A 10050-nucleotide genomic window follows, 5' to 3' on the forward strand; every position below is an offset into this window, starting at 1 on the left:
AGCACAATAGAAATACACAAAGTTATTGATAAGGATTTATCAGCCGCATTTTAGATTCTGATGCGCGCTTACTGTGTTGTATACCGTAATTTAGTCAAGTCGAGTTTAAAGTTTTGTTTCTACTTTAATATACGTATTGTCATTTATGTGTATCATCTTTAGCACCCAGAATCTTTTGTGGCTATTTTGTGTGCTATTTTTACACATGAATGTTTTTAAAACATTTCCCCACATGTAATGACGGGGAAGGAAGCTATCCAATCATAGCAGTGGGCGTTTATGTCCAGGTCTTCAATGGGGCCCGCCCCTTCAAACGAACCATTTCTCCAGAAAGCCACTAATCCATGTTACAAACTAGCCTATTACTTATTGCATTTGATGTTTTTGAATGTAAAAACCACGCGAACATCATAAGTAGACATCAGATAACAGTATAAAACAATAAAATCGACAAATTCACCGCCCCTTTAAAGGGGATATTTCACAAGACTTTTTAAGATGTCAAATAAATCGTTGGTGTCCCCAGCGTACATATGTGAGTTTTTTTTATAATTTATTATAGCATGTTAAAATTGCCACTTTGTAGGTGTTAGCAAAAATGTGCCATTTTTGGTTGTGTCCTTTAAAATGAAAATGATTTGATCTCTGCACTAAATGACAGTGCTGTGGTTGGATAGTGCAGATTAAGGGGCGGTATTATCCCCTTCTGACATCACAGGGGGAGTCAAATTTCAATGACCTTTTTTACATGTTTTCAGAGAATGGTTTACCAAAACTAAGTTACTGGGTTGATCTTTTTCAAATTTTCAAGGTTGATAGAAGCACTGGGGACCCAATTATAGCATTTAAACATGGAATATTTAATATTATGAAAATCGCCTTTAAAGTTGTCCAATTGATATTAATATTATCATTAATATTATTAGCCGTCGTGAGTAAATGCGCTTCATGCTCGAAAAAGCAATAGCGATGTCCAACTCAATAACGATCTGACTATTTTCAATGAACCTGAATAGTTTCTAAAGACACAAAGTTTATTAACTATAAATAGTGTTCAAATAATGATATTCATTCCCGCTGCCATTGCATTTTCAAATGACGCAAATAAACATTTGCATTGTTTTTGGCTAACATATTTTGCCCCATATGATGTCTTTTCTATTTATAGTGAATGTCTTACCACATTTTGTTTCTCTTTATATTTCAACAGAATAATTTTAGTTATTAGCACACTTTATTTATCATATTTATTATATAAATTGAGATTTTAGTAAATTCAGGGCCAGATTTATTACTAAAAAAGATGTGAGAGCTCAATTCCAAACAAGCCCCAATTGAAGTGGAAAATCTGCATGTGATTTACTACAAAGGCGCAAATAAAATACACAGACACAATATTGACACAAGCACATTTCCATAATGGCCATTGCAATCTACTAAGAGTAGCGCAAATTAGTACAGGGTCGCAAATAAGAGACCTCAGCAGGACATCGCAATGAAAATGCGGACTGTGGAGTGTGAAATCCAGCTAAGTAAAAGTACACGAAAAAGAACTGGAGGATGAAAGGTGAAGGGTAAAAGAAGTTTTGAAACACCTGATTTGACTTCTCCTCCTCTTTTCTCCAGCAAATTTGCAAACTATATATATATATATATATATATATATATATATTACAAAAGTATGTTCCTCTGGCAAAATTTCATAGGCCTACTCTCTTCCCATTAATGTTGCTTCTAAAAGAAAAACTTCTACAAATGCATATAACACCTTTTCAGAGCTAAATATCTATTGCATGTCTTTAGTAAGTTCAGTCGTTATTTAACGGTAAAATTATGGTTTGCGCAAGCTGTTAGTAAATCTGGCCCTTAAAGGGGTCATATGATGACATTTTTTAATTTGTAAAATAAGTCTTTGGTGTTCCCAGAGTCCGTATGTAAAGTTTTATCTCAAAACACCCTAAAGATAATTAATTATAGCATGTCAAAATTGCCATTTTTTAGGCTTGAGCAAAATGTGCCGTTTTTGGGTGTGTCTTTTAAAATGCAAATGAGCTGATAAAATGCAAACACTGATCGCAATAATGGTGGTTTGTTGAAATAAACATGCTTCATCAGTCAGTGATTTTTACTTTAATGTTTAAAATTAATTAATTTATTTATATTACTAATTATTTGTCTTTAAAACACAATTTTGGTTTAGTTTCGTTGAAGGGGTACTTGAGCCTTACTGATAGGGCTGTGGGGGCACTTAGGGCTAAAAAGGTTGGGAACCACTATTAACCCTCTGGGGTCGGACCATTTTGGGACACTGTCAGAGGTTCTGACATGCTCTTACATTTGGTCTTTTTTTCAGTTGCTTTACAACATAATAATGGCAAGTGTCTCATACCACTGTGTTCAGCACAAACTGGGCTAAAATATTATATGAGCTACATGTATGTACATGTTTGTATTTTTGAGAGAAAAAGGTTTATGCGTGGTTTTTTAAAAAGCTAAAATTTTGAGTCACTGATATAAGTCCACAAAACCCATACTAAACATGTTTTAACAAGACTTTCCTAAACAGAATCTAGTAGTCTAGAGTTTTTTCTTTAAAATGATGTGAAAATCATCCTGCCTACTCATTCACATAAACCAGTATGTTTATTTAGAAATTGTAAGACACTTTTTGTTTAGAGGGGCCGTATGCGAGAAGGATTGATTGACAGCTAGCAAACAAAGGCTCGCATAATGAGCTGCATAATGAGCTGCATAATGAGCTGCATAATGAACTGCATAATGAGGGAGGAGGGAACTACAGTAAAGAATGTGAGGACAAATGAACATGTTTGTTTGAGGTTTATTAAGAAGTTAACAATATAATCAAAATAGAAATGAAGGTCAGTAGGACCCTATTCAAAAACTTAACTTGTATAAGAAACTGATAAACAACAGAGCTGTAAACTTCATGTGGCTCATGTTACCATACAACTTTATTTCCAAAGAGTGTGAATATGTTTTTCCACTTCATAGTTTACTGATGAGAGGGATGCAGACCTGTAAGAGAGTTATGAACAGCTGTTAGCATAAATTGTCCACAGAAATACCCTTACATACATAACTGATGGGTAAATGATAGCACTTGTAACGGTGGTCGCCTAAACTCAATATACTGTATAAAAAAAACTTGGCCTAGGCGGGTTTCGAACCCGGGTCTACCACATGGCGGCCTAACGCACTACCGCTGCGCCACCATTAGGTCACGTGATTAGTGTCTTTCACACACCTAGGTAGACTGGCCAAGGTAAATTTATAATAAAAAAAAAGGCGAGTCTCCGTGTAAACAACGCGGAGCTCATAATAAAACGGTGTCGCGTGTAAATCGCAATGTATGGAATGCGTTGCATGTAAACAATATCATATTACAGTAGACCCCCCCCAGTGCAGCATTACTCAAAGTTGCCATGAAGGATACGAAAGTGTCTAAGTTACTGTACAGCATGTAACAATGAAATCCGCCAGTACGTGATCACGCGTACTCGTTTGTAAATAAGCATGTAAACATGGAATCTTACAACACACTTAAAAGACACAGCAGTGCAGCATTACTCAAAGTTGCCATGAAGGATACGAAAGTGAATAACTGTGTCTAACACTGTACAGCAAACAATGAAATCCGCCATTAGGCCTACGTGATCACGCGCAAGTTACGCGTTTGTAAACAATGCGAACGTTTTTCAATCCGAGGCGTGCAGTCTGTTGAGGTTGCTTATGTAGGTTGAACTGCACAAGCCATAACATATTACATGATAGCAAATATAAATGAAGACAAATGACTTACAGTTTCTTCAGGAATATATCCGCCTCCATTGCGCCTTCCATTGTTCTTCTTCTTAGGTAACGTTAAAGATAAACGCTTCTCTTCCTCAATGTCCAGACATAAATGAAGATATTCCTCACGTGTGTGTATAAAGTTTATAATCCAAACATGCGCTAAAGTCTTTAAATCTTATCAAACATTACGCTTTGCTGGTTTGAACAGCTCTTCTCTTCATTACCATGTCAACAGCGTGTGGGCGTGACCGCATTAGAGATAATGAGCTCAGCCACGAAAAACGGTACTCTCTTTACTTCAGTGCAGATTATATAAACAGGAAATATTTGTTTTTGATAATAATTAGCTTGTTTAAAAGTAGACATTTCAGGCTTTCTTTGGATATGTGTATTATGTTTGTGTGACGAGTATTCGCGGAGTTTCAACTAATTTTTGTAACGTGATTTGAGAGACAGCTGGCGGAGACAGAAATGTTTGAATGAGCACCCTGTTTATTTTCTTTATTTGACAAAAACACAAAGATCTGTTGTTATTGTGAATGTACACTAATTTAAGAGGACCCTTTAGAGTTTCAAATGATGTCAAACACGTAAGTGTTTGATTATTAATGATGGAGTATTTTAAGTTGATTCTGCTATGATAAGGAGAAAACACGTCAAAACGCGTCCCCGCGTTTTTGGACCCCTGGGGGTTAACTTATGCTGTGTTGTTTCAACCGATAATGCTGGGTTGTTGTGTCCAAAAACAATTTAACCCAACTGGGTTTGTCCCTTTTTGACCCAACGCTGGGTTGAAACCACCCAGCATTTCTTAGAGTATATGCACTCTTTGGTACCAGTATGAACCTCTGGGGTACTGTTATAAACTCTTTATGTGTATACAGGTAGGTGTACTTTTTAAAATGGTACAGCTGGGAGCCATTTCTTGAGCATTTTTCTCAAAGTATAGCAGTTGCTTGTATACAAAACAATGTACAAATGGGTCACATGTTTCTTAAAGATAAATAATGCTCCACACAAAGCCTTTTAGATATTACTGTATACTGAAATCAATTATTATAAACACTCTATAGGGACTCTACTGTATATAGAGACTGAGTGAAATCTAAACATTCACCCCCGTGCCTACTTACCCATATTATCACAAACCGTGTGAATATCATGCTGTTACTATTCCTATCAGCCCGCGCCATATAAAGTATAGCTTGATTACTCTTCCTCTCAAATCGATCCCCAGGCAGCAGATCTCTACACATGCCTGCAAACTAATCGCATATTTGTCTGACGCTGCGGTTGCAAATTCACGAAATGCAATTGCGGGAGTATGAAGAGGGTGAAATTTTCATTTGCACAAACATAAAGCTTACAACCGATGCAATCTCCATGCAGTGCATGATGATGGTGGGTTTTAAAACAGAGAATGTAAATGAAGGTAAAGCAAAAAATAAAACTCATTATTTACTGACCCACATTGCCAGAAAAAAAGTCACTGGGGTGTTACTTTTTAATAAAGTACACCTTTGCATCTAACAAGTTTATATTGGTGCCTCAGAGGTACATATTGGTGCATACGGTGGGGCTCGAAAGTTTGAAAAGAAAGCTATAAAAAAATAATCTATGATGTTTCTGCTTTAATAAAAAAAAATCACAAAAATATAATGTTTCATTGAAGTAAAAGAATTGAAAGTGAAGGGGAAATTACATAATTTTTTATAGCTTTCTTTGCTCATATTTACTAAGGGTGCCCAAACTTTCGACCCCCCTGTATTAGTACCCCAAAGGTTTATTTTTGATATTGTTGAAGAGTTATCAGACAAATGTAAACCACACATTCATCACTGCATACAGAGTTTAATATGCGACAGTGTGTTTATAGAGCACACAGCTCCTGATCATCTGCTAAAGCTTCATCATGGCAGCTGAAGTGTTGTGACTGAGCCGTCACAGAAGATCCCTACATCTGACGCCTTCATCGCTCAAAATCCCACCGTTAAACAAAACGGGAACATTAATGCCTTTCCAAGACCCGGTCCGACAAATGCTTGGGCAAAAAAATGACTTAGCATCCTGCAGGTTTTTGAGAGTTTATTAAAAGAAATGATTATTACTTCTGAATGTGATTACGACACATGGATATTGCGTTCCAGATGGCTCGGTCCGGTCTCCATGGATACAGGCTCTGTGTAACCAGGGGCTGGTGGGTGTTCTTGGCTTCCCGGTGGAGTGAAGGAGGCCACGGGTTGACGAAAGCAGATCCGCACGTCTGCACATGAGATGGACATGAGACGCAGATGAGCAGAAGGCATAAGAAATAAGCACGCCAACGCGTGTCCGTACGAAAAACACCATGTGACGAACACATTTGGAAACTTGAGATGCACGTCACATAAATAACATCATTCATACAGTTTGTGTGACGGGGGAATCATGCACTGACTGATAGCACAAATGGTTGAAAATAAAAGCAAGATGATTGATTTACATAAAGATGTACTTGAACCTTAACATTTTATTCACAAACTTCGGTAATGATGACAATAAACAAACATCATGTGTTGCAGATTTTAGTCTATGTCTATAGATCTATAGCCTAATGTACAGATAACACAAAATTATCCTTAATCGTGGTGATTTTTGTGATCGTGGTCATATGTCGTACAGTGAGAGAGGTTCAAAGACTGTAGTGTAGTTTTCCTGGTTATGCGACCAAAGATAGCCTACGATAGTTTTCAAATAGTGTCAAAAATTCAGCATGATCAACGCACAGTGTGTTTGCTGCTACGGCCTGCATACTGGTATTTGTTAACCAGTAGTGCAGAAAAGAAATTATGTTTATTGAGGAAAACATTTCAGGATTTTTCTCATTTTAATGGACTTTAATGGACACCAACACGTAACAGTTTTAATGTTGCTTAAAATTGCAGTTTCAAAGGACTCTAAATGATCCCAAACGAGGCATAAGGATCTTATCTAGCGAAACGATTGTCAATTTTGACAAGAAAAATTTGCACTTTTAAACCACAACTTCTCGTCTATCTCCGGTCCTGTGACACGCCAGCGCGACCTCACATAATTGCGTAGTGACGAAAGGTCACGTGTTACATATATGAAACGCACAATTGCGGACTATTTTAAACAATAAACTGACACAAAGACATTAATTCGTATCATTCCACATACAATAACGTCGGAACGGTCCTCTTTCTCCACACTTGTAAATACCGGGGCGTAGTTTCTTATACGTCATCCGTGACAGGACAGGAGATAGACAAGAATTGTGGTTTAAAAGTGCATATTTTTTATTTTTCTTGTCAAAAATGACAATCGTTTCACTAGACAAGACCCTTATGCCTCATTTGAGATCATTTAGAGTCCTTTGAAACTCGGTTGAAACTGCAATTTTAAACAACATTAAAACTGTTACGTGTTGGGGTCCATTAAAGTCCATTAAAATGAGAAAAATCCTGGAATGTTTTCCTCAAAAAAACATAATTTCTTCTCGACTGAACAAAGAAAGACATCAACATTTTGGATGACATGGTGGTAAGTAAATTTTTTGGATTTTTTTTTTTTTAAGAAAATGGACTAATCCTTTAAGGTTTATTTTTAATTTTGTCCTGCCCTGAACAAGGGGCAGTAGTAGCCTAGTGGTTAAAGAGTCATGTTTGTAACACGAGAGTTGCCGGTTTGAGTCTCATGGCTGGCAGGTTGCGACTGTGGTGCCCTCGAGCAAGGCACTTTAACCCTTAATGCTCCCCGGGTGCTGTAGGGATAGCTGCCCACTGACCCAGGTGTGTGTGTTCACTACTCACTGGGATGGGTTAAATGCCAAGGTCACATTTCGACACTTTACTTCACATGAGAAATGTTTACGAACAAAAAAGACTCAGCCTGTCTCCCCAGATCACTTTTTAATTTCGAATTGTCTGTGGTGTGTTTTGGCAAACAAATAATCTCTCACACATTCACATTTTCACAGAAGCATCATCGATGAGACTTGTCTTTAGTGAGTGAATTATACAGAGATAAAGTTGATTGGCAGGCAATATTCGGCACACAGCGTGTAGTGATAAGCAGCACATCTGAGAGATGTTATCCAGTCCTGTCACACTATGCAATGACTTCTCGCTCCATATGAAAGTTTTATTGCACTTGCCAAACAGACTAAGGCCGTATTTACACTGCATGTGTGAAGTGACTCAATTCAGATTTTTCTCTCATATAAATCTGATATGACGTCAACTTCGCCTAAACACCAATTGAGATCACATGACTCTTCTTAGCAGCTCAATGGAGGAGGACGGCGTCACTTAGTGAAGCAACGCTGAAGTTTTATGTTTTGTTACAGAAATAAAGCTCTATAATCTTAGATGGCTACCTTGAACCAGTTGGTACCTTTGCTAAGTGTTTAGTATAAATGCAGATATCATATTCGTCACTTTTTTACCCAATGCTGGGTTGTTTTTGACTTAATCATGAGTTGAAACAGACCAGCATAGATTTATTTAAACCAACTGCTTGGGTTTGTCAATATTTTATCCAAGCATGGGTTTAAACAACCCAGCATCTTTTTAGTATTTTGGGTCTTATTTCTACAAACAGTCGTACAAAAATTCTCAAAATTGCAGCAGGTATAATGAAAGTGTTTCTAAACACCAACAACTCCCTATTTCAAACTTAAGGCTAGTCCTAGACTAAAACACATGTTTGAGCTGTCTCAACTGAAAATTTGAGATTGGAAGATACCCTGATTCGCTCTGTGCATCAGCATAAAAAGTTAACAGCATCGTTTCTAACATATTTTGCATCGATAAAAAACTGATTTATTTCGGAAAGTTTCCAAAATGTAAGATTGCTTTTTCCATGCTAAACTGTTGACTTATCACCTGCTGGCGTATCACAACACTACAAAAACTGAGGCGTGTCATGGGGTGCATCCCAATTCAGGGGCTGGGCCTTCCAAGGCTATATTTAAAGGCAAAAGACATCACCGGGCCGCAACAAAGGCTGTCCCAGTTCGAAGGCTCCTTCACATACAAGTAGGGTTGGGAATCGAATTTCGATTCCAATTCTGGAATCGGATCCATAAGGAAGGAATCGGATCCTTGTTATAAAATAAAAATTTCGATTCCACATTTCGATTCCGGACCACACGTCACGTGACCTATAGCTATCTGCGCGTAGTGCGCAGGACCGTCCACTCGGATACTAAAAGTCAGTCAGTTCACAATCGCACGATGGACCGTGGTGGAAGGGCAGGAAGGCGCTCAAAAGTGTGGCAGCATTTTGGACAGTCAGCAAAAGACAAAGCGAAATTTAATTATTGTGACAAAATATTATCTTGCACGACGGGTGTCACCAGCGATATGGCAAAGCATCTGCGGTTGGTGCATCAAATCGAGTTGCACCGTGTTTGATGCGTTGCGCACCCCGAGTGCCGACTCTGTGCACCCCGAGTGCTCTTCAGCCGCTGCCGGCAAAAGTGCGGCTGCAGCGCCGACACATGATCCTATACGTGAGACCCCTTTCTCCCTCGCTTTAAAAGGAAAACTCACGCAGGAAAAAACTGAGGAGTGTGACAGGTCGGTCACAACATTTATAGTAAAAGGGCTGCATGCATTTTCAGTCGTTGAGTCGCCATCATTTAGGTAGGTGTTACATTACGAGGGAAAATTATTTAAAAATCATTTAGCCTAGCCACAGCAACATACAATCAGATATGTTGATTTTTCTAAATAAAAACTGTTAAGCTCTGGTGGCAACTGCCTTTATTTGCACTTTAAATAAGTTCAAGTGCACTTTGTACACTTTATTTGATCGCAGCCAACAAATGTTGTGTATTAAAAGCTTTAATTAAAAAATTATGCAGCTGTTTGTTTTTATGTATCTTCCTTTTATGTGTTCAGCTGTAATTGCACAAAATAAATATTTTTGATTTATAAAGGCTGGACTTTTATTGCTTTTCACCCCTTTGGAATCGAAACCAAGAATCGTTTGGAATCGGAATCGATAAGCGGGAATCGAATTTGGAATCGGAATCGATAAATTTGAAACGATGCCCAACCCTACATACAAGCCTCCAAATGTGGCCTCTTTTCCCCTGAAACCAAGAATCCATAGATGTATCTTTCACAGCCTTGGCTATCCCAAGATTCAGTGCGCGCCTGTGATGTCTGGGTATTTTTAACTCTTTCGTCGCCATTGACGAGATATCTCGTCATTCAAGAGAAAATGCTT

At 38.0% G+C, this 10050-nt stretch overlaps 1 long non-coding RNA gene across 1 annotated transcript; it reads right to left on the reverse strand.

Annotated features, from left to right (window-relative positions):
* Nucleotides 1-2823: 2823 nt before the first annotated feature.
* On the reverse strand, nucleotides 2824-4493 carry LOC141351324 (uncharacterized). Its single transcript, XR_012359540.1, has 2 exons — nucleotides 3821-4493; nucleotides 2824-3036 (listed from the first exon to the last, which is right to left on the reverse strand). It is a non-coding gene; the product is annotated as an uncharacterized lncRNA (long non-coding RNA).
* Between the last annotated feature and the right edge of the window lie 5557 nt (nucleotides 4494-10050).

Source organism: Misgurnus anguillicaudatus, chromosome 20 (assembly GCF_027580225.2).
Source record: "Misgurnus anguillicaudatus chromosome 20, ASM2758022v2, whole genome shotgun sequence".
NCBI lineage: Eukaryota > Metazoa > Chordata > Actinopteri > Cypriniformes > Cobitidae > Misgurnus > Misgurnus anguillicaudatus.